The sequence below is a fragment of the Brachyhypopomus gauderio genome, unplaced genomic scaffold (genome assembly GCF_052324685.1).
Source record: "Brachyhypopomus gauderio isolate BG-103 unplaced genomic scaffold, BGAUD_0.2 sc46, whole genome shotgun sequence".
Lineage (NCBI taxonomy): Eukaryota > Metazoa > Chordata > Actinopteri > Gymnotiformes > Hypopomidae > Brachyhypopomus > Brachyhypopomus gauderio.
In genome coordinates this window covers 2076972-2100971 of record NW_027506872.1, presented here as the reverse complement: position 1 = coordinate 2100971, position 24000 = coordinate 2076972, and the positions used below count along the sequence as shown (strand labels likewise).

General features: G+C 42.8%; 1 protein-coding gene and 1 long non-coding RNA gene across 2 annotated transcripts in view; one reads left to right on the top strand and one right to left on the bottom strand.

Moving 5' to 3' along the window:
• Positions 1 to 24000, bottom strand: part of ntng2b (netrin g2b) — an 86506-nt gene that overhangs the window by 17150 nt on the left and 45356 nt on the right. The gene's annotated exons all lie outside the window — the stretch shown is intronic.
• LOC143487023 (uncharacterized) lies at positions 2390 to 3548 on the top strand. The gene is made up of 3 exons (XR_013123869.1): positions 2390 to 2669; positions 3355 to 3402; positions 3500 to 3548. It is a non-coding gene; the product is annotated as an uncharacterized LOC143487023 (long non-coding RNA).

Below are 24000 nucleotides of genomic sequence, written 5' to 3'. Positions count from 1 at the left end.
TGTAGTGGTACGATGGTGTAGTGGTACGATGGTGTAGTGGTACGATGATGTAGTGGTATGATGGTGTAGTGGTACGATGATGTAGTGGTACGATGGTGTAGTGGTACGATGGTGTAGTGGTATGATGGTGTAGTGCAGGGGTGGGCAATTAATTTTTACAAGGGGCCACATGAGAAACCTGAATTGTGTCAGAGGGCCACACAAACAATAATGACGTCATCACAGTGGCTCCGCCCACCTCACGCAAACTTCCGCGAACGGAGGAGGCACTTATACTTGCCGCGTCACATTCTGTGAAGTGTTCTCCAAAACGATGTGTGTTGGTATAAAGAAACACCCCTCAAAAACAGGGGAAGGAACATTTACCTGACCAATTTTAATGTTGCTTTTTGTTTCAGATTTGAAAAGTGCTGGAATTTAGGCTAAATACTTGAAAATGTTTGAAATTGTAACTACTTCGTTTCACAACAAATAGCCATCTGAATGAACAGTTTTCTTGTATTACATTAACAAATACGAGCCTCTTGTAAATCCAGGATGAAACATGAGAGAACATGAAGACGTTAAGATTGGGCGTTTTGAAAATAAACAACAATTAAATAATGTGATAAAAAAGCGAATTATTTCGGATCATTTAGAATATATGTATAAATATTTAACTTAATTAAGTTTAACGTGCTGGGAAATATTGAAATGGACCTTGAAAGTGACGTATATAATAATAATAATAGAATTTTATTTATAAGCGCCTTTCAAGACACACAAGGACACTTTACAAGGGAATAAGCAACAAGAGTTTATATAAAACTAAAAATGATTAGAATAAATCACCAACAATTTTAAATAAATTATTAAATAACTAAAAACATTAGAAAGAAGCAGCAGATGAGAAAAGAGACACACATACACACATATACATAAACACATACACATGTATAAATGCTTTAATTCCACCTTGTAAAGGTGTATGAACCCTGCAAACGACTTTGTTCATTGCGCTGAAGCGCGGCCCGCGCGCGAAGTTACAAAATTCGAGAGGTGCACGACCTTGCGAATCAACAGCGCGTGAGACCCTCCGCCACCGCGATTACATAAATTCGCCGCGCGGACCCTCGCGCCGCTCGCCTCGCGTCAAGTATAAACCTGGCTTAAACCTAGCTTTAAAGCACTTCTACGGCACTTTCAAGGTCCATTTCAATATTTCCCAGCTGACTCAGGTTCTCTCTAAGCTTGGTTTCTGGAACAGAAAACCTGAGCTTTCGTTAACTCTGAGTTTACTTACCCGCTTTCTGGAATACCCCCCTGTTCAGTCAGCTATTTGTTGTGAATCGAAATACAGTTACAATTTCAAGCATTTTCAAGTACTTTAGCCTAAGTAGCCTAAGGGTCTGCGCGGCGAAAATGACGTAATCGCAGTGGCTCCGCCCGTGCGCGAGGGCGTCGCATGCTGTCGATTCACAAGGTCGTGCACCTCTCGAATTTTGTAACTGCGCGCACCAGTTAAACTTAATTAAGTTAAATATTTATACATATAGTCGAAATGATTAGAAATAATTCGCTTTTTTATTCACATTATTTAATGGTTGTTTATTTTCAAAATGCCCAATCTTAACGTCTTCACGCTCTCTCATGTTTCGTCCTGGAATTACAAGAGGCTCGTATTTGTTAACGTAATACAAGAAAACTGTTCAGTCAGATAGCTATTTGTTGTGAAACGAAGTCGTTACAATTTCAAGCATTTTCAAGTACTTTAGCCTAAATTCCAGCACTTTTTAAAACACTATGCAACATTAAAATTCGTCAGGTAAATGTTCCTTCCCCTGTTTTTGAGGGGTGTTTCTTTATACTCCCACATCGTTTCGGACAACACTGCACAGAATGTGACGCGCCAAGTTTAAACACCTCCGCCGTTCGCAGAGGTTCGTGCGAGATGTGTGGAGTCGCGCGCTACGGTCACTCGCGAAAGTATCTTAATCTTATAACTAAAATGTTGCCCTCCATGTATGAAGACACTAAAGAAATAAGTTTTTAAAGAAATTTTGTAGGATAGAGCTTAGTTTGTTAAGACTCTATTTGTTCTATTATTTTGTAAATTTAGAGAGAATCGTGACACCCCTACTACAGAATACACTGCAGGGAGAATAAACATTTAATCATGAATGCTCATTATGTACTCAAGTTTAGAATTCATTTCAGAGTGAGGTCTTGTCAGGGTAAGATTTGAACCTGGAGTCGGTGGCGAGTTTAAGTTGTTGGGGGGGGGGGGGGGGGGTGGCGAACGTTACACTGAAAAAAATGACTTTTTGGCACGGTAATTATTATTTGAATTGTCTATGTAAATTTTACAAAAAAATACGAATTCAGTGCTTTTACTTTAAAATAGCAGTTTTTCATGTAGTCCATTACTTGGTGATTGTTCGTAGTTATGTGACCTCAGTTTTGTATGTAAATTGAATCATTTGATCCAAGTAATATTTACTAAACCAGTTCATTGGATTAATTAATTGATATTTGCAAGTAAAATGTAATTGAGTGACATCAGTGAATCTGAGAACCTTCTCTGCAATCAAAGCATGACGTCAAAGCCCCTCCCCACATTTCATCGGACACGTATCTCCTTGGACAGTTGGCATTTTGGCGGAGGAGAACTTGAATATGGAATCATGAAGGTAAGGTTTTAAGCAAAATAAAATTTTACGTTCCTGTTGGTTCACCTACTTAAGTTTCTCCGCGACTGCAGCACTAGCAAATAGTGCATGTTCCTGCTAGCTAACTAACTAGCTAACTAACTTTGCTGGCGCGAGGTATTTGGTGACCGCCTAAGCAACACACACCTAATGTCTTTAAATAAATAAATAATTAAAAACTTTAATTGTTTCATCAAGATCCAACACTTCACGCATACATTTACAGTGATGTATATTAAACCTTGTTTTGTGCACAATTTTGCTTGGGTGAGCTAGCTATGCCGCAGGTCTATCGTCTGCACACGTGCTCTGCCTAGCCCAGCACGGTGGATCTAGCATGCTTTCTTCGGCAAGGGTTGATTTGGTATTTGTTTGTGGTATTTTTGTTACTCCAGCTCGTAAAGTCTTCAGCCGACATGAGAGGGAGGATTACTTATTTCATGTTTAATTTCACAATAAACCGAGTGACAAGCAAGCCCTTGTGTCTGAATATTTCGATGACCGAATTGTGGTTGTCACACATGGTAGTCAGAAACATAATGAAGTCACAACAGTCTTTATAGGAGCATGAAAAAAAGATACAAAAAATGAAATATAAATGAGTTAGTAGAATTAGTTGAAAAGCATATAGATAACCTTTATGTTTATTTTATTTTTTTTGTTACAGAACATAGGACCTTCTGAATGCTAATTTGGACTCCACGACTGACACAAGGTAAGATCAAATTAGCAATGAGTAGGTTTAATTTGTCACAATTTTTTTTGTGTGGCAGTTTGTTTTAATTTTGAGATGTTTAATTTGTATGTTTTAGGTGCCACATCATGAGATGGTTGTGCAAGATATGTAGCTTTGAGTCAAAGAAGAGGTTGCTCAGTGTTTCTGTCTTCCGTGTAGATCTCTGCCTGTTCCGTGTTTCTCCGTTTTGTTTAGTTCCCTGTCCTAGTATGCCTGTTTACCTTTCGTGTTCTGGCTGCCCTCCTGGTTTGACCCACGCCTGTCCCTTCGATCATGGTTTTGGTATTCCCTTGAATAAATCTCGCTCTCCTCAGCGTTTGTGTCCGCCTCCCTGCTCCGCAGCGCGAGCTGCGTTACAGTATACAACTTTTTTTATTTTCGCTTGTTTTTTTCTTAACCTTTTCTTTTACTTGGAATCTATTCTTAGTTATTTCTAATTGTGGCTTATTTGTTTTCACAGGATATCAGCCAAGAAGCGGTGAAAGAGGACTGCAGTAATCAAATGATGAAGATCACGGTCATCCATCCAAGTGTCGCACAGGAAACCCAAGATCCCGTGTACGTGTCAGTCATCATTGAGGGGTCAGAAGTTCTGGACAACTGCAGAAGTGTGACAAACGCTTGCCTCCTGCTCATGGGCGTCATTTACACTGTCAACTTAAGATACCCACTGAAGCTGAAATATACGTTTGAAGTATTTCAGAAGCTGTTTCTTGAGCTTGACATCCTTAAAATGTCAGCAAAGGTCCAGTCTCTCCACAAGAAACTTTTAGCATGAGTATTCCAGTGTTATTTGTGCTTTTGTCCAGCACAAACAATCTCTTTAAATTTTGCCAGTGATTTCAAGTGGTGGACTTTTATGTAAGCTCTTTTTTTATCCTGAATGAAAATGTTCAGTCTCTCCACAAGAAACTTAAAGCACCAGTGTTATTTTTGATTTTGTACAGCACAATTTGTGTACATCCTGTGTCAGTTTTCTGATGGTGATTTAAAGTTGTGGTCAGTTTTATATGTTCTTTTTATCCTATTCATCCTGAGAATGTTAGCAAAAGTTCAGTCTCTCCACAAGAAAGTATTATTTCTGATTATGTCCAGCACAAAATTGATTAGCATTTTTCCCCCATCTTATTTTTTGAAACCATGATGATTTTATTTTTGCACTGTTGTGAAATTTTCTATGCTAGTTCTATGGACATGTTTGTGCTCATTTTTATGTTTTTTAAATATATCTATGCCATTTTAAATAAAAGCTGTTGTTTTTGGAAAATATTGAATTATTATTTCATAGAATAGTAAAATGTTTACTTAATTTGATTAATATTAACTAATAATTTCTGAATAAATATGACTTAATAATTACATAGAATATAACACAGATAAGCTGAGTAAGAAACACAAAGAAACATAAGTAACGTTTATTAACATTTATTAACTAATTAATGTAATTAGATACAATGGTAATCTGAGTAAAAGTTACAATCTATAGGTGAGTATTACCAGTGCAATTTACTTGTGTTTTTCATAAAAAAACAAGTGGTTCTATTAAGTAAATATTACTTAGAAATAGCCTGAGTAAATATTACAAGCACTTTCTGTGTGGAAAAACTTGCCTAGCTTTTTTTAAGTAAATGCCACTCCAAATTTTTTTCAGTGTAGTTGTTGAGCGGGGGGTGGCGAACGTAAGTTGTATATCGCGACCACCATCTACACCATCATACCACTACACCGTCATACCATTATACCATCATACCACTACACCATCATACCACTACATCATCATACCACTACACCATCATACCATTATACCATCATACCACTACACCATCATACCACTACATCATCATACCACTACACCATCATACCACTACATCATCATACCACTACACCATCATACCACTACACCGTCATACCACTACACCATCATACCATTATATCATCATACCACTACATCATCATACCACTACATCATCATACCACTACACCATCGTACCACTACACCATCATACCACTACATCATCATTATACCATTGTACCACTACACCATCGTACCACTACACCATCATACCACTACACCATCATACCATTATACCATCATACCACTACATCATCATACCACTACACCATCGTACCACTACATCATCGTACCACTACACCATCATACCACTACACCATCATACCACTACATCATCATACCATTATACCATCATACCACTACACCATCATACCACTACACCATCATACCACTATACCGTCATACCACTACACCATCATACCATTATACCACTACATCATCATACCACTACACCATCATACCACTACATCATCATACCACTACACCATCATACCACTGATAGCCAGTGGAGGGCGATATAGATATATATTTTTTTGGCGTGAGAAATCGGAAGTGTGGCGTGTGAAAATGGTCAAATGCGTGTGTCACAACCTCAATGCGTGAGACTTGAGAACACTGCTATGTATTTGTAGCTAACTTAGTCATTTTGATGGTAGGCTAATATAGATACGTACAGCATGTAATGCCTTCATTATAAGGCTTATATAAGGCTTTTAATTTTTTGGTCCAATATGGCTCTTTCAACATTTTGGGTTGCCGACCCCTGGTGTAGTGGTATGATGGTATAGTGGTATGATGGTGTAGTGGTATGATGGTATAATGGTATTGTTGTGTAGTTGTATGATGGTATTGTGATACAATGCTATAATGGTATTGTGGTGTAGTGGTATGATGGTATAATGGTATTGTGGGATAATGGTATTGTGATATGATGGTATAATGCTATAGTGGTATGATGGTATAACTCGAGCTCTTCAACACTGATCCATCATAGTTGGGATATCCCAACACTTTTATTTATTTTACACCCTGTCCTGGCATGTCTATACCAGCCAGACCTGTGGTGTTTGAAGTAAGTCAATAACTCAACTTGAATGATTCAGACAAGGTGAGATCTTTCTTCTGTTTAAACTAGCTTTCACTGCATATGGGTTGAATCATCATTTAGAATATTTTTCACACTATTTTCTTACATAAAACCAACAAATTAATGAATTTTGAAGGTCAGTGTACAAAATGTCCTGCTCAACTGTTGCTCATTGTCCCGCCAATGCCATGGAGGCTGTCGCTAGGATACAGAGAGAAGCCTTCAGAACTGGAAACTTGAACATACCTGAATGTTTACATCTTCATTCAGCAGTAAAAACAAAAGTAGCTGTGATTACGCTAACATCTATCCTGAATGACCGATAATGTGAGGAATAACCAGCTTCAGGATTAGATTCCTTTAGTTTGGTTCAGGATTAGATTCAGGTTTAGATTCTTTTGGTTTGGTTCAGGATTAGATTCAGGATTAGATTCCTTTAGTTTGGTTAAGGATTAGATTCAGGTTTAGATATGCAACACTACCAATATTACAAAGAGCTAAGAAGTACTGTACATATTACATAATTCATACCATCATTAATAGAACACTAGCTGTACATTCATTAGTTGATCCCTGATATATTTGACATATTTTTCAAAGTCTTATTAACCTGGCTGCATATCAGTACATAACTGCTTTAACAGCCAGTTCTGTTGTGTGTCTATGGGGCAACATATATGCTATTCTGCTTACATAAGCTTACATAAGCATAAGTGTTGCTTGTAAATTACAATACCAACTGAATTATATTCAAATCCCTTTCAGATACCATAGACCAGGGATGTCAAAGTCAAATACACAGAGGGCCAAAAAAACAAATTTGCTACAAGCCGAGTGTCACGTTGTGGGGGGGCCCCCTGCCGGTCGCCCCCGGTTACAGCGGCAGTGGTCCTGTTTTTGGTCACGTGATGTTCGTCCCTCAGGTGGGCGGGACCCGTGATCCGTCTCACCTGAGGGTCGTTTGTTCATCTATATATGTCTTGTCTTTGTACCAGTTGACTGCTGGTTATTATTTCCTTAATCTGGATCTATGTCACGGGTATTTGGTTTGCGCACTTTCTATTAAACCTTCCTCTTTCCCTGAGACTTGGCGTGATCGCTTCCTTATTTAGTTGCTCACACTGCCCGTCACACCGAGGGCCAGAAGGTTCAATGTTTATTAAAACATATTGAAATGATTGCACATAGCCTATTAAACCAAGACCTAACACAGTGTATATTATTTAATGCTTAAAAGAATAAAGCAATATTTTCGTATGGATCTGTCAGTAAACAAAAAAAAAGTAAACTTTTTTTTTTCCAGAAAAGTGTTGGAATTTAGGCTAAAGTACTTGAAAATGCTTGAAATTGTAACTACTTCGTTTCACAACAAATATCTATCTGACTGAACAGTTCTCTTGTATTATGTTAACAAATACGAGCCTCTTGTAATTCCAGGACGAAACATGAGAGAACGTGACGAAGTTAAGATCGGCGTTTTGAAAATAAACGATTAAGTAATGTGAATAAAAAGCCAATTATTTTGAATCATTTCGAATATATGTATAAATATTTAACATAATTAAGTTTAACGTGCTGGGAAATATAGAAATGGACCTTGAAAGTGATGTACAAGTGCTTTAATTCCACCTTGTAAAGGTGTATGAACCCAAACATGACTTTGTTCATTGCGCTGAGGCGCGGCGCGCACGAAGTTACAAAATTCGAGAGGTGCACGACCTTGCGAATCGACAGCGTGTGAGGCCCTCGCGCACGGGCGGAGCCACTACGATTACGTCATTTTTACCGCGCGGACCCTCGCCGCTTGTGCGTGCTGCAGTGACTTCGCGGGCCACCATTGCATTGTGGAGAATGTAGTGTTTGTGCGTGCAAAACACCATCGGGCGCCTGTGGCCTGCGGGCCGGTTCTAATAGTAATTGAATATCATCCAGGGGGCCATAGATAATCAATTGACTTGACTTTGACACATGTGCCATAGACACTGCGCTATGCTACTATACACATGTATTTACCTTTACGAATCAATAATGTATATCATCTCCAACTGTTTTCACTTGTACCTCTTCTAGAATGAATGATTTCTGTAATTTCAAATCAAATCAAATCAAATTTTATTTATATAGCGCTAAAGTAATTTCTGGAATTACTTTAGAGAGGGACATCCATGTACGTATTGCTGTGTTGTAGGCTGGACTGTATGCCGGTATCCCACAAATACAAATCTTCCAGTCAGTTTTTGCAAATACAATACCACAAAATTGTATTTTGTGTGCATGCCACATGCCACAAAAAATAGCAAGTAGCAGCCACACTACTGCAGACTTTTAAAGGGGCTTGAATACTTTATGAGAACAGTGTTGGTGAATGCTGTAGTTACTGAGTGCTAACAGAAGACAAACTCAGCTACAGAGACACTTCTAATATAGCGCCTACTGAGGTCTGTAATGACTCACTTCTAATATAGCGCCTACTGAGGTCTGTAATGACTCACTCATGAGCCATTACACAGATGGGACATCATGATCACGTGCCCATTTTTGATTCATATACATGAGTTATTTTCTGAGTTATACATGAGTTTGGCCTTCCCCAAACTGCTCCCACAAAGTTGGAAGTGTACGATTGTCCAAAACGGTATGCTGAAGCATTAAGACCTCCTCTACCCTAAACCAGCCCCTTAAAAACACTCAGATAAGTGTGACTGGTCCCTCCACACAACATGTCTCCACCGCCCCAGAGTCCAGTGGTCATGGTTGCCTACAGCTGCGTGGCCATAGAAACCTTTGCCCTAAAGCTCGTGTCTGTGCTGATCTTGACACCAGAGGAGTCACCAGGAGTCACCAGACATCAGTGAAGTTTACAGACCATACGCCCCAGACATCAGTGAAGTTTACAGACCATACGCCCCAGACATCAGTGAAGTTTACAGACCATACGCCCCAGACATCAGTGAAGTTTACAGACCATACGCCCCAGACATCAGTGAAGTTTACAGACCATACGCCCCAGACATCAGTGAAGTTTACAGACCATACGCCCCAGACATCAGTGAAGTTTACAGACCATACGCCCCAGACATCAGTGAAGTTTACAGACCATACGCCCCAGACATCAGTGAAGTTTACAGACCATGGCTGGGTGCTTGGTTTTATATACCACGGCAATGGGACTGAATGGAACATCTTAATTCAGTGATGAAGAGGTGCTACCCAATAAACTTGTGCATAAAGTATATATTGGTGTAAATCTATTTTCTTGTTTTCAAACATAGACATAGAGTTTCCAAAAGACACTCGGCTAACTAGCCATCTAAGATGCACTTTTGGTAAACAGCAAGTCTGAGTCTGAATCAACACAGTTACTGTTCTGGGTATGTCAACATGTTGTCTACCTAGCTGAACTAAATTAATCTGTAGTTGAATGAGTTTGTAATGAATAAGATGTGTGAGTCCAGCTTTATTAGCTTAGATTACAACTTTACAAAGTAAAAGAGCTTAGCAGTAGTCTGGACCACGCGTTCAACATCAGACAACATGCTGGAGACAAAAAACAGTCACAAGAGAAACGGCGAATAATTTAAATGACGGGGTTGTTGAAACTTATTAATGCTGAAAGTCTGCAGTCTTCCTGATGTCAGTGTGTCCTCACTGCTTTCATACATGAAGACACAGGGCGTGGGAGACGTTTGTCGTAGCAGTTAACCCCTATGAACTACTCCACCCCCCATGTACACACTGGAGCCAGCGAAACATCGATGTGATTGAATGAACATAGTATAAGACATGTTCGAGACTTACTTTTGAGTCTAAAAGTTGATTCACAAACCCATATGAAATATGGATTATGAGGGATTCCTTTTTCTTACACACTTAACTTCCATAATCTACTATTTAGCATATACATTAATACTACACTGCCTACAATAGACTCTGAAGCTTTAGAGACGGCATCTACTCTTTACCATACACGTCAATATACTACACTACCCACAATACACTTCAAAGCCCTATACAAGCTGGATTCGTTTTACCAGAGGGCGTACTGTATTATAAGTGATTCCTGAGAGATTCATTTACTCCAGTATGAATCTGCAGTGTCGGTCATTTTCACAAGTCTGAAAATAATTCCAAAGTGAATGCCTATCTGTACTCTCTCAGGAAAAGTAGTCTTACCTAAATAGACATAACAGTAATTTAGTAGGTGAGAAGTGGCTTAAAGACGAGTTGGATACCATTAAAAAGGGGACGTGATTTGATAGATTTTTATCCTCAACACAGGACTGTTGGAAGCTCCAGTGCTTTTGGCGAAGGTCTAATTAGAGGAAAAAGAAGGAAAACATCATGACGGCAGTTTTCACAAGACAGTGCGGTTTCTGCCTTATTGACTAGGACTCAGAGCTGTAGGCTAGCCCACCATGCTCTAATGGACATGATTCACAAGGTAGTTGAACATGACGTGAGCCTCCAGCCCACGACAGTTCAGTCTGCGACAGGTAATCCAGGGGAACATATATACTACGTCCAAGCCAAATGGGCCAATCAAATTCCTTACAAAATTCCATTAGGGGACTTTCCCTGGCAAAACCAGTCCAGCTCTGGTGGTGTCTTTTCAGAGCAGCAGGGCCTCTTACCTTTCTTGTTCTCCGTGGTTTTGTCCTCTGTTTTATCTGCCTCTATTTTAGTTGGCTTCTCAAAGATCTCTTTTTCAGAGAACCAATTGTTCTCTTGTTCTTTGTCAGAGGGTCTCTCTCTTTCTTTCTCTCTTTTGGAAACAGCTTCCTTGGGTTCTCTCCTTTCGTCTTTTTGAGATAATCTTTCTTTCATTTTCTCCCTAGCAAGCATCCTCTCCATCTCTTCCTCTTGTCCAGAAGGGTGTACTCTGACTTCCTTGTTTTCAGAGAACCTTTCCTTCTCTTGTTCTTTTTCAGAGGGTCTGTCTCTCTCTCCCTCTCTTTCGGAAGGCTGTCTTCTTCCTTCCTGTTTTTCAGAGGACGTTTGCTTCTCCTGCTCCTTTTCAAGACGTCTCTCACTCTTTTTTCCTTCCTCAGACAGTTTTTTCTCACGTTCTTTTTCAATCTTCAGCTCTTCATCATTAGTAGGTTGGCTTCTGTGTTCTTCTTCTCCTGAGGCAGTTTCTCTCTCTTCCTCTTTTTCAGAGAACACTTCTTTTTCTTCTTTTTCAAGGGGTCTTTCACTCTCTTCTTCTCTTTCAGGAGGTTGTGTTATACAATCATCTTTACCTGAAGCACTTGCTGTCTTGTCCTCTTGTCCAGAAACCATTGCTTTCGCTTGTTCTTTTTCAGAGAGTGTTTTGCTCTCTTCTTCTCTTTCAAAAGGCCACCCTCTCCACCCCCCTCTTTCTTTCTTTTCCTCTTTCTTGGAAGATCTCTCTTTCTCTCTTTCAGGTCTTCCTCTCTCCACTGTTCCAAACAATCTCTCTCCATCTCTTCCTCTCACTATCTCTTCTATCACTTTTTCGATTAATGCTTCTCTCTCTTTGTCCTTGTCTGGAACTTTTTCTGTCCTGTTCTCTTTTCCAGATGATTTGACTTTTTCCAATGGTGACTCACTCTCCACCTCTTCTACCACTTTCTGCTCCTGTTCCTCCGCTCTTTCTAAAGATCACAACAGTAAACTGAGAAGTCCATAAATAGTCTCACTTCACCACTCAGTGTTTTGTACGAAAGACCCTGCACGCACCACTGGTTTGACCACCCCCCTCAATAAACTTTAGTCATGGTGATTTTCTCTCTTAATGGAAGGATGGTGAAAACATTTTTAAAACAACATTCATAACAAATGGAAAAACATCTAAATTTCTAGACACTTCTAAAGAAGTAGTACACGATTCTACACAGCAGACCCTACGTGCAGTTTACATATGGATATATTCTACATTCTAAATACTGGAGCACCTAGTGAACGTCCTGTACTGAAGGCTGAGAGGAGTCAACACACAACTTCCCTCTGGGGACTTAATGTTGGGACCCTGGACACAGTCCCAGTGGCCTAACTGTGCCATCGCCTGTACTGACCACCAGTCCAGAGAGCTAGTTCTCTGACCTAACAGCCAACATTTTAACCAATATGGAATATGGACAGATTATCCAGACACTAGTTAGACAACTATTACATGCCAGCAGTTCTTGCTGTCTGTGAAGGTTTGGTCAGCATTTGTGAAGACTGTTATTCGAATAGCAAGGCAGCTGACCAAAAACAAGCACATTAAAGCACCCTGCATACACTTAACTGATCAGCTAACTTTGCATTCAAGGACTGCAACCCGCTAATACTACCAAACTGACATAATAATCAGAATACTAATATACTGTCTTAACATTTTGCCAATATAACATTCCTTAGTAGGAAGCGTATGTAAGTCATCTAAGACCTCAGACAGACGTCATGTCAGGGACACAAACATGACGATGTCCGTGCAGCTCACTAGGTGCTGAGACACAACAGGGGTCTTTGTGGCGAGGATTTGGGAAGCTTGCGTGTGGAACACACTACTGGAAGGTGAACTTCTAGCCGTGCAAGGTCAGCTTCTGCTGTGCAGAGTAATGTCCTTCTCCCCAGGACGCCCTGTGCTGCTCTCTGGATCAGGGCTGAGCTGAGATAGTGGATGAATCTGCTACAGAGGCTTCTGATGACTACAGGGAAAAGGATCAGTATCACCAGGGTTTATAAAGGGTCTTCATCACTAGGGTTTATAAAGGGTCTTAATCACTTCTTTGTACCTTCTGTCTGTTCTCCATTCAGCTCTTCTCCATGTTCTTCTACTTTGTGCTTTTCCTCTCCATCATCTTCCTCTCCTCCATCTTCATCATCCTCTCTATCCCCCTCTCCTCCATCTTCCTCTCTTTTCCCTTCTCCTCCATCTTCATCATCCTCTCTTTCCCCCTCTCCTCCATCTTCCTCTCTTTTCCCCTCTCCTCCATCTTCATCATCCTCTTTTTTCCCCTCTCCTCCATCTTCATCATCCTCTCTTTTTCCCTCTCCTCCATCTTCATCATCCTCTTTTTTCCCCTCTCCTCTGTCTTTATCTTTTTTCCTCTCTCCTTCATCTTCATCTTCTCTCCCCTCTCCTCCATCTTCACCTTCCTCTCTTTCTATCCCCTCTCTCCCACCTTCCTCTCCTGTAATCATCTCTCCTTCATCTAACTCTCCTGTAATCCTCTCTCCTCCATCTTCATCTTCCTCTCTTCTCCCCTCTCCTTCATCTTCATCATCCTCTCTTCTCCCCTCTCCTCCATCTTCACCTTCCTCTCCTGTAATCCTCTCTCCTTCATCTTCCTCTCCTCCTATTCTCCCTCCTTTATTTTCCACTCTTTCTTTCCCCTCTCCTCCATCTGCCACTCCGTCTTCCCCTGAGAGTCTCTCGCCCTCCTCCTCTTTGGTGACGGCGTCCGTTGAGTCACTTGTTATGCTCTCTGGTTTTGGGGTGAGAAATTTGAGTTTTGTTTTTATTTTATTGTCCTTCATTGTTTTGGCCTAAGATAAATATTTGATTGCATATTTATCAGTATATTGTTAAATGATAATCCCATGAGTGACACCCATGCTAGCAACTGACATCTTTAAGACCAAATCGGACAATGAATAAGAGAAACAAACATAAACAGGTGATGATGACTGAGAGTCCCCTACACCCTAGAGCTGAGAGTCCCCTACACCCTAGAGCAGGGGTGCCCACAACTTTCCAGCTTGCAAGCTACTTATAAGGTCACGATCGACGTATTGGGCACCCCTGCCCTAGAGAGTCCCGCAGACCATGGAGCCTGACATGGGGTGACCATGGAGATCCCCTCCAGGACAGGACGATGCTGGATGATGCTGCAGTATTGTAGTTATAGAGACCACATGTCAGTAAAGGACCTGGGTGAGCTGGTCCATTAAAACATGGACCCAGTAATGAGACCCCAGTGTGAGGCTGCAACAAGGGGCTGTGTTGTCTTGGATCTTTTGGGTTTTGTAGTTTTTGTTTGTTCTTGTTGCTGGTCTGTACAGCTGCTCACACGTGAGATTCAAAGCGTTCTGTGTGAAGATACCAATCACCATTGCAGTGCAGCCAGAGACTGTTACCGTGCACGTGAACCACTGTTAACACGCCGTCCTACAGTCGATGATGAAACGTAGGCACATGGCACCTGACGTGCTGTCGCAGACACCTTCATCGCTACTCTCACTCAGTTCACATCTCTCTTCTTCAACCACTACCTCAATCCCAGAGGGCTCCTCACTCTTCCCACAATCCTCTGGTGGAAGGCGTTGGAACAGCATGGAGGCAATGGAGTTTATGGTGATGACAATAACCACACACACTCTTCCTCTTGCTCACGCACTCACACACAGCTGGAGAAGTTCTAATCTTAATATCAAAGAGATGTTGTATATGCCCTCAGCAGACCACCCCGTGCGAGAACAGCTCTCGAGACTACCACAGAGACTAATGCTGAAGTACTAACTACTTTTCCCACTCATTTCCCACAATGCAATCTTCCACTTCTGTCCCGCTTTTCTCCCTAGCGTTCAACATTCCTCGGCACCGTCCTCCGGCACCACCAGCACCACCAGCCTCCTCCTGCTGTGGGTTCATCCTCATTCCCAACAGGACGTGTTTTCACTGTGAACACACATGCTCGTTCCGCACGCGGAGGTGTTGAGGGAAAGTGAGGACTCACACCCCCCCAGGCAAGACACCATGGAGTGTCATGAACAGCCACCATGCAGCGAACGTGCTGATCTGGGGTCTGCTGTTGTTTTAGGGTTGGGTTTAAATATGGGTTTAGGTTTGGGTTTGGTGGATCTGAAATCAGAGGTAGCAAGATGACAATAGTGAATGTATTACTGGCAAATCCTCTGATTTGAGATGTTTCTAGTCACAGATCTGTTCTCTGGTCAATAGTTTGGTACAGACTAACAATGTGGTCAATTTTGTTTTGTTTTGCTAATAACGGATGTTATGTCATGAGCTGTCATGCGCTGCTCTGAAAGCTTAAAATAGATCAAAACAAAACCTCAAAGCCAAAATTATATCCAATGATTTGAGTTAAGGGACACATTTTCATGTTAATGCCGTTCTCAAAAACAAGGCCAACCACTGTTTTCATAACAACCTATGCACATAATCACATACTTTTTGTGCATGCACACACACACACACACACACACACACACACACACACACACACACACACACACACACACACAATTTCCCATGGGGAGCCATGCGTCTGCGAGATTTCTAAATTCCAGGTTAAGCTGTTGGACGTCTCTGTACCATCTCACTTCCCCTCCCCTCCTCCACGATTTCTCACTCTTCTCTTTCTGTTCTTGCTGTCTCTGCCTTCAGCCTGCGCGTCTCAGCTGAAGTTTGACTCATTTGACTTCTTGAAATATTCATCGACTTCATGTGCACGTTGGTATTCAGAGGGTTTGTGTTCGTCGTCTGTGTTTGCTCTGACACGTGTGCTTTCAGAGGGTTTGTATTCATTGTCTTGTTTGCTCTACCCAAACTTAAACCCATAACTTGCAAATGTGCTGGTTGTGGCAAACAAAGAAAAACTGTTCGCTGATTTTTTCAGTCATAAATAAATTTTGTGGCATGTAAAAAAATTGCTGAAGCACAAACCACTTCAACAGGAAAGCTACAACAGTATCAAGAGTATCACCCTTCTTTCCTGCTTTGTTTTTAAAAACCTGTCAGGGGTCCATGTATGGCTTCACCAAACCCTTCACTACAGAGAGGCTTGTTTCCAAGGATTAAAGCAAATGACAAATATATATATATTCTGACAGGATTTTTTTCAGGCCAAGTCATATTCCATCTACGATGTACCCCGTCCATTGTTTTTGCGTTTTTAGACAAGGCAGGTGCAGAGCGGCCTTTTTAGAGTGGCCGCTTCCCACAGGTTTTTGTGTAAAAATGGCGGAGATGGCTAACCAATAACAAGGCCGACAATGTGTACACACACCTTTGCCAGGTAGCAAAATATGCTACGGCTAAAAGTAACCGGCCTCGCACACGAGTGCACGGGAATATTCCGGGATTCAGGGAGACCACAGATGCACTGTGGGTCCAGGTCTCTGTTTCGCATTTCCACCAGTTTGAACCACGTTAGAAGCCGTCGGAGCACGTCCCTGTTTGATATGCTCTTCAAGGCCACGACTTCGCTGATAATTTGTGAAGTTTACTCTTCCAAGTAAGCCCAGCTTCACAGCATCGTCCAGACAACTGTTGCTCCTCTTGAATTTTTCAGTTCTCTCAGACAGATGTTGTGAATTTTTGCTCCACCAAATAGTTACGGAGTGCATTCTTTTGTATGCTATCTAACTGTTAGCCACTTTTTCTTCAATACCCCTCCACACTGAACTGGTGGGTAATTTTTTCAGCAGTTTGATTGGCAACAATATTCTGTGACAAATTCATTTTTCTCCTGAAATGTAAGAGCGTCGAACATGGGCTGAAGTTGAACATCCGCTTAGTTTGTTTTCTCAGTGTAGCTGGCTTTAGCTAACTGTAAAAAGTTAGTAGTCGATGAATAACCACCACCTGTAAATTAGAATCCACGTGTACGATACACACTGCATTGTGACAGAGGTGGCAGTTCCACACACCATAGGCCGGCTGAGGATGAGACTGATATGACAGATCAAATCAACAACAAAAATTCCTACACACGATACGTCATTTAGGAAGATGTTGTCTGTGGTAACAACAGGTTGGATTATTCTCTGCCTCTAATGACCAGTCGCCACTATCGTTAGCTTACCTTCCCCTTCTGAAACCATGGGGATTAGCTCCTCCTCTGGGGGCGTGGCTATAGGTGACTGCGCTTCAGTCCTCACAAGGGAAGGAAGAGAAGGGGGTGGTACTGGGGGAGGGGCTTCAGTTGTGGTAGGTGTAGCAGACACTGACTGAGTCACAGTAAGCGTGTCTTTAAATGTGATTGGTAGACACTCTGCAAAGGGTGGTTTAGTATACAGGGCAGATGGTTTTGTGGGAGGAGCTTCAGTGAGGGCTTGAGGAAAAGAGTACAGAAGTTAGTACGAAAACCAATTTCACACGTCAGCTGACTATAATAAAACTGCCTTAACCCTTTTCTGCTACGCTCCTGCAATACTTGTAGATGCCACTAGGGTGGAGGGAGCAACGTGGTTGCTCTGAAACTAAAAGTGGTCACAATTATTTTAGTACCTAAAAATGTCAGTATAAACTAGGCTTGTAATACTTTAAGCTAGAATTTTAGAATTCCAGCAGTTTCTGTTTCTGTTACCTGTATCGACCAACATTTTTAACAGCTATAGCAATTTCGTTAAAAAATCACTTGAATAAAAACATAGCAAATTATGTCATTTTTTGTGACCAGATGTGCCTGTGTTTATTCAGACCATTACCTTTGTGGAGTTAAAGCACACTGCAATACTTAGTTCTACAACAGATATCACAACTTCATACTATTGTACAATATGTATGTACAATACTATAACAGAACTATACTACAGTATGTATGGTACATATGTACATTACTATATGTAATATGTACATTACTGTAACAGAACTATACTACAGTATGTATGGTACATATGGTACTATACTACAGTGCACATTCTGCTAACTACACTACAACTATACTCTCTGAGAGTTGGAGTAAAGCCAGGCGTAAGCAGGATAGCATCATTCGGCCACCAGAATAGCGCCACCTACAGGCACTCAGCTGCAGATAGAACCATTTGTTCATAAGGAAAACACTTTCAACCACAGCTGTCTTTCCACCATAGCTCCTTCCACCATATATATCTGTCTACCATAGCTCTCTTTGCATAGCAACTCTGTCTTGAAGAGTGATAATGTTTTTAGTTTAAAACATGTTGTGCAAGTTATGAAAGAGTAAGGTATGAAAAGAGTAATTTAGTAATGAAATATCTTCATTTTAAGTAACAAATGTGTGTATATGAGTGTCTGTGTTGTGTGCATCATGTGTGTGTACTTGATTCACAGGCATAGCATATACGATTGTGCATGTTGGTCTCCTGTGTGTGTGTGTGTGTGTGTGTGTGTGTGTGTGTGTGTGTGTGTGGAGCAGAGAGATTTATACTATGGGGAGAAGGAAGAGGATGATTTATGAGTTTGACTTCACAGAACTATGAACTGTAAAGAGCTCTAAAGACACACACACACACACACACACACACACACACACACACTCACACACACACATACACTCACTCTCTCCTCTCCTGTTCTAATATCACTTTAACTTCATTTTTTATACCCTTCATGTTGTTTTTATTATGGTATAACGCCAGTGTTAGTAAAGGTTAGAATTCTATTATTCTGTATTATTATTAATGAGTTAACTTTAGTGTTAGTAAACATCATAATTCTATTATTCTGTTATTCAATTATTATTATTAATGAGTTAACTTTAGTGATAACCCCAGTGTTAGTAAACATCATAATTCTATTATTCTGTTATTTGATTATTATTATTATTATTATTATTATTATTATTATTAATGAGTTAACTTTAGTGGTAACACCAGTGTTAGTAAAGGTCATAATTAAATTTTTTCTGTTATTCGATTATTATTAATCAGTTAACTTTAGTGGTAACACCAGTGTTAGTAAAGGTCATAATTCTATTATTCTGTTATTTGATTATTATTATTAATATTAATGAGCTAACTTTAGTGGTAACACCAGTGTTAGTTAAGGTCATAATTCTATTATTCTGTTATTCAATTATTATTATTAATATTAATGCGTTAACTTTAGTGGTAACACCAGTGTTAGTTAAGGTCATAATTCTGTCCTGAATATTCGATTTCATGCTTCAGCTAATTTTATGTCATCATGTTCAACCTCCAAACTCTTTCTTCAGAAACTCCCAACTGGGTTTTACAGCTTGACCAATAACAACATGGTGTTTGCTGCTCCTCATATAGCAGTCAACTCTGTGTTTGTGTGTGTGAGAGAGAGAGAGAGAATCACTTTTTAGACCAATATATCACAAACATTTGCATAAATTGCTGACATCACAACTGTAGGCTCCGCCTCCCCAGAGTGCGCCTGTCTGAACTCTGTAGGCTCCGCCTCCCCAGAGTACGCCTGTCTGAACGCGGCCTGTTAAGCTGCCCGTCTGGAGTCAGACCATATGCTGTTTCCATGGCGATGAGAACCTGTTATTGCTTTTCCTGCCCTTGAGCCAAATCCGTTTAGATGACTAGGGTGCATAGGGACGTGTGTTGGGGTAGGGACAGGTGTGTTGGGGTAGGGGCAGGTGTGTTGGGGTAGGGTAAGGTGTGTTGGGGTAGGGACAGGTGTGTTGGGGTAGGGGCAGGTGTGTTGTGGTAGGGTAAGGTGTGTTGGGGTAGGGACAGGTGTGTTGGGGTAGGGGCAGGTGTGTTGTGGTAGGGGCAGGTGTGTTGTGGTAGGTGCAGGTGTGTTGGGGTAGGGACAGGTGTGTTGGGGTAGGGGCAGGTGTGTTGTGGTAGGTGCAGGTGTGTTGGGGTAGGGTAAGGTGTGTTGTGGTAGGTGCAGGTGTGTTGTGGTAGGGGCAGGTGTGTTGTGGTAGGTGCAGGTGTGTTGGGGTAGGTGCAGGTGTGTTGTGGTAGGGGCAGGTGTGTTGTGGTAGGGGCAGGTGTGTTGTGGTAGGGTAAGGTGTGTTGTGGTAGGGACAGGTGTGTTGGGGTAGGGGCAGGTGGGTTGTGGTAGGGTAAGGTGTGTTGTGGTAGGGACAGGTGTGTTGGGGTAGGGGCAGGTGGGTTGTGGTAGGGTAAGGTGTGTTGTGGTAGGTGCAGGTGTGTTGGGGTAGGGTAAGGTGTGTTGTGGTAGGTGCAGGTGTGTTGGGGTAGGGTAAGGTGTGTTGTGGTAGGTGCAGGTGTGTTGGGGTAGGGTAAGGTGTGTTGGGGTAGGGCAGCATTTCTAAAGCCTGGTTTATACTTTCGCGAGTGACCGTAGCGCGTGACTCCGCCCACCTCGCGCGACCCTGCGTGAACGGTGGAAGCGTTTATACTTTCCGCATGCAGTGTTCTCTGAAACGATATGTGGTAGTATAAAGAAACAGCCCTCAAAAACAGGGGAAGGAACATTTACCTGATGAATTTTAATGTTACTTTGTGTTTTAGGTTTGAAAGTGCTGAAATTTAGGCTAAAGTACTTGAAAATGCTACTTCGTTTCACAACTAATATCTGTGACTGAACAGTTCTTTTGTATTACGTTAACAAATACGAGCCTCTTGTAATTCCAGGACGAAACATGAGAGAACGTGAAGACGTTAAGATTGGGCGTTTTGAAAATAAAGATTAGAATCATTTTGAGTATATGTATAAATATTTAACTTAATTAAGTTTAACGTGCTGGGAAATATTGAAATGGACCTTGAAAATGACGTCCAAGTGCTTTAATTCCACCTTATAAAGGTGTATGAACCCTGCAAATATGACTTTGTTCATTGCGCTGAGGCGCGGCGCGTGCAAAGTTACAAAATTCGAGAGGTGCACGACCTCGCGAATCGACAGCGCGTGAGGCCCTCACGCACGGGCCGAGCCACAGCGATTACTATCACTTTTATGCGGATGACACACAGCTGTATCTGGATCTCCACCCTTCTGACTCTTTCCCTCCTACCATCCTACTAAAACTGAGTTCATGATCATCGGCACCAAGTCAGCCATCTCTGCCCTCTCCAACTGTAGTCTATCTGTTGATAATATCCAGGTTGCCCAGTCTTCTGTTGTGCGTAACCTAGGCGTTTCATTCGACTCCTCTCTCACTTTCATCCCACACATAAACTCTATCTGTAAATCTGCTTTTTTCCATCTCCACAAAATTGCCAGGCTCCGCCCCATACTTTCACTAAAAGATGCCGAAACCCTGGTACATGCATTCATCACTTCCAGACTAGATTACTGTAACTCCCTGCTTTATGGTCTACCTGCTAAATCACTTCGCCCCCTACAACAGATACAAAATTCTGCAGCCAGAGTTCTAATGTCCACAAAGAAATCTGCACACATCACTCCTATCCTCCATCAGTTACACTGGCTTCCTATCTCAGAACGCATCCACTATAAAATCCTACTCCTAACATTCAAATCTCTGCATGGTCTTGCACCCTCCTATCTCTCCAACCTTCTCCACCTTCGTACCTCATCACGTCAGCTCTACAGTTTTAATGCCTGTTCGGTTTTCATAAGCCCTGGATGTTTAAAACGTTCGCCCCCCGTCAACAAATCACGTTCGCCCCACCCCGGTCAACAAATTACGTTCGCCATCCGTTCGTGTGGCGTGGAATTTCACCTACTTCTGAGGTGGGGAATGATAGAAAAAGTTTGAGAACCACTGGGGTATTGTGCAGGTGTGCTAGGGTAGGGTCAGGTATGTTGGGGTAGGGGCAGGTGTGTTGGGGTAGGGTCAGGTGTGTTGGGGTAGGGGCAGGTGTGTTGTGGTAAGGTAAGGTGTGTTGTGGTAGGGTAAGGTGTGTTGGGGTAGGGACAGGTGTGTTGGGGTAGGGGCAGGTGTGTTGGGGTAGGGGCAGGTGTGTTGTGGTAGGGTCAGGTGTGTTGGGGTAGGGGCAGGTGTGTTGTGGTAGGGGCAGGTGTGCTGTGGTAGGGGCAGGTGTGTTGGGGTAGGGGCAGGTGTGTTGTGGTAGGGTCAGGTATGTTGGGGTAGGGGCAGGTGTGTTGTGGTAGGGGCAGGTGTGCTGTGGTAGGGGCAGGTGTGTTGTGGTAGGGGCAGGTGTGCTGTGGTAGGGGCAGGTGTGTTGGGGTAGGGGCAGGTGTGTTGTGGTAGGGGCAGGTGTGTTGGGGTAGGGGCAGGTGTGTTGGGGTAGGGGCAGGTGTGTTGGGGTAGGGGCAGGTGTGTTAGGGTAGGGGCAGGTGTGTTGTGGTAGGGTAAGGTGTGTTGTGGTAGGGGCAGGTGTGTTGGGGTAGGGGCAGGTGTGTTGTGGTAAGGTAAGGTGTGTTGGGGTAGGGGCAGGTGTGTTAGGGTAGGGGCAGGTGTGTTGTGGTAGGGGCAGGTGTGTTGGGGTAGGGACAGGTGTGTTGTGGTAAGGTAAGGTGTGTTGTGGTAGGGGCAGGTGTGTTGTGGTAGGGTCAGGTGGGTTGTGGTAGGGACAGGTGTGTTGTGGTAGGGGCAGGTGTGTTGGGGTAGGGGCAGGTGTGTTGGGGTAGGGACAGGTGTGTTGGGGTAGGGGCAGGTGTGTTGTGGTAGGGGCAGGTGTGTTGGGGTAGGGGCAGGTGTGTTGTGGTAGGGGCAGGTGTGTTGGGGTAGGGGCAGGTGTGTTGTGGTAGGTGCTGGTGTGTTGTGGTAGGGTAAGGTGTGTTGGGGTAGGGGCAGGTGTGTTGTGGTAGGGGCAGGTGTGTTGGGGTAGGGTAAGGTGTGTTGGGGTAGGGGCAGGTGTGTTGTGGTAGGATAAGGTGTGTTGGGGTAGAGGCAGATGTGTTGGGGTAGGGGCAGGTGTGTTGGGGTAGGTGCAGGTGTGTTGTGGTAGGGGTAGGTGTGAGGTGTGTTGTGGTAGGGGCAGGTGTGTTGTGGTAGAGACAGGTGTGTTGAAGTATGTGTTTAAGCCCAGTGAACTGTACTGTGATGGTGATGTGCCTCACAGGAGGGTGTATGTCTTATGGCAGACCAAGTGTGTACTTTTGTGCATTATTGAGTTTACAGAATGAGTAAAGTTAAAGGCAGTGGTGAGGTATTGGAGAGGTAGTTGGGAGGTAGTGGTGAGTTAGTGAGGAGGTAATGGTGAGATTATGTGGAGGTAATGGTGAGGTAGAGGTAGTGGTGAGATTATGTGAAGGTAGTGGTGAGATAGAGATGAGGTAGTGGTGAGGTAGAGAGGAGGTAGTGGTGAGGTAGAGATGAGGTAGTGGCGAGGTAGGGAGGAGGTAATGGTGAGGTAGAGATGAGGTAGGGAGGAGGTAGAGATGAGGTAGAGATGAGGTAGTGGTGAGGTAAGGAGGAGGTAATGGTGAGGTAGAGATGAAGTAGTGCCAAGGTAGGGAGGAGGTAGTGGTGAGGTAGAGATGAGGTAGTGGTAAGGTAAGGAGGAGGTAATGGTGAGGTAGAGATGAGGTAGTGGCGAGGTAGGGAGGAGGTAATGGTGAGGTAGAGATGAGGTAGTGGCGAGGTAGGAAGGAGGTAATGGTGAGGTAGAGAGGAGGTAGTGGTGAGGTAGGGAGGAGGTAGTGGTGAGGTAGAAATTAGGCAATGGTGAGGTAGAGAGGAGGTAGTGGTGAGGTAGAGCCAAGGTAGGGAGGAGGTAGGGGTGAGGTAGAGATGAGGTAGTGGCGAGGTAGGGAGGAGGTAATGGTGAGGTAGAGAGGAGGTAGTGGTGAGGTAGAGATGAGGTAGTGGTAAGGTAGGGAGGAGGTAATGGTGAGGTAGAGATGAGGTAGCGGCGAGGTAGGGAGGAGGTAATGGTGAGGTAGAGGCGAGGTAGGGAGGAGGTAATGGTGAGGTAAAGATGAGGTAGTGGCGAGGTAGGGAGGAGGTAATGGTGAGGTAGAGAGGAGGTAGTGGTGAGGTAGAGATGAGGTAGTGGCAAGGTAGGGAGGAGGTAATGGTGAGGTAGAGATGAGGTAGTGGCGAGGTAGGGAGGAGGTAATGGTGAGGTAGAGATGAGGTAGTGG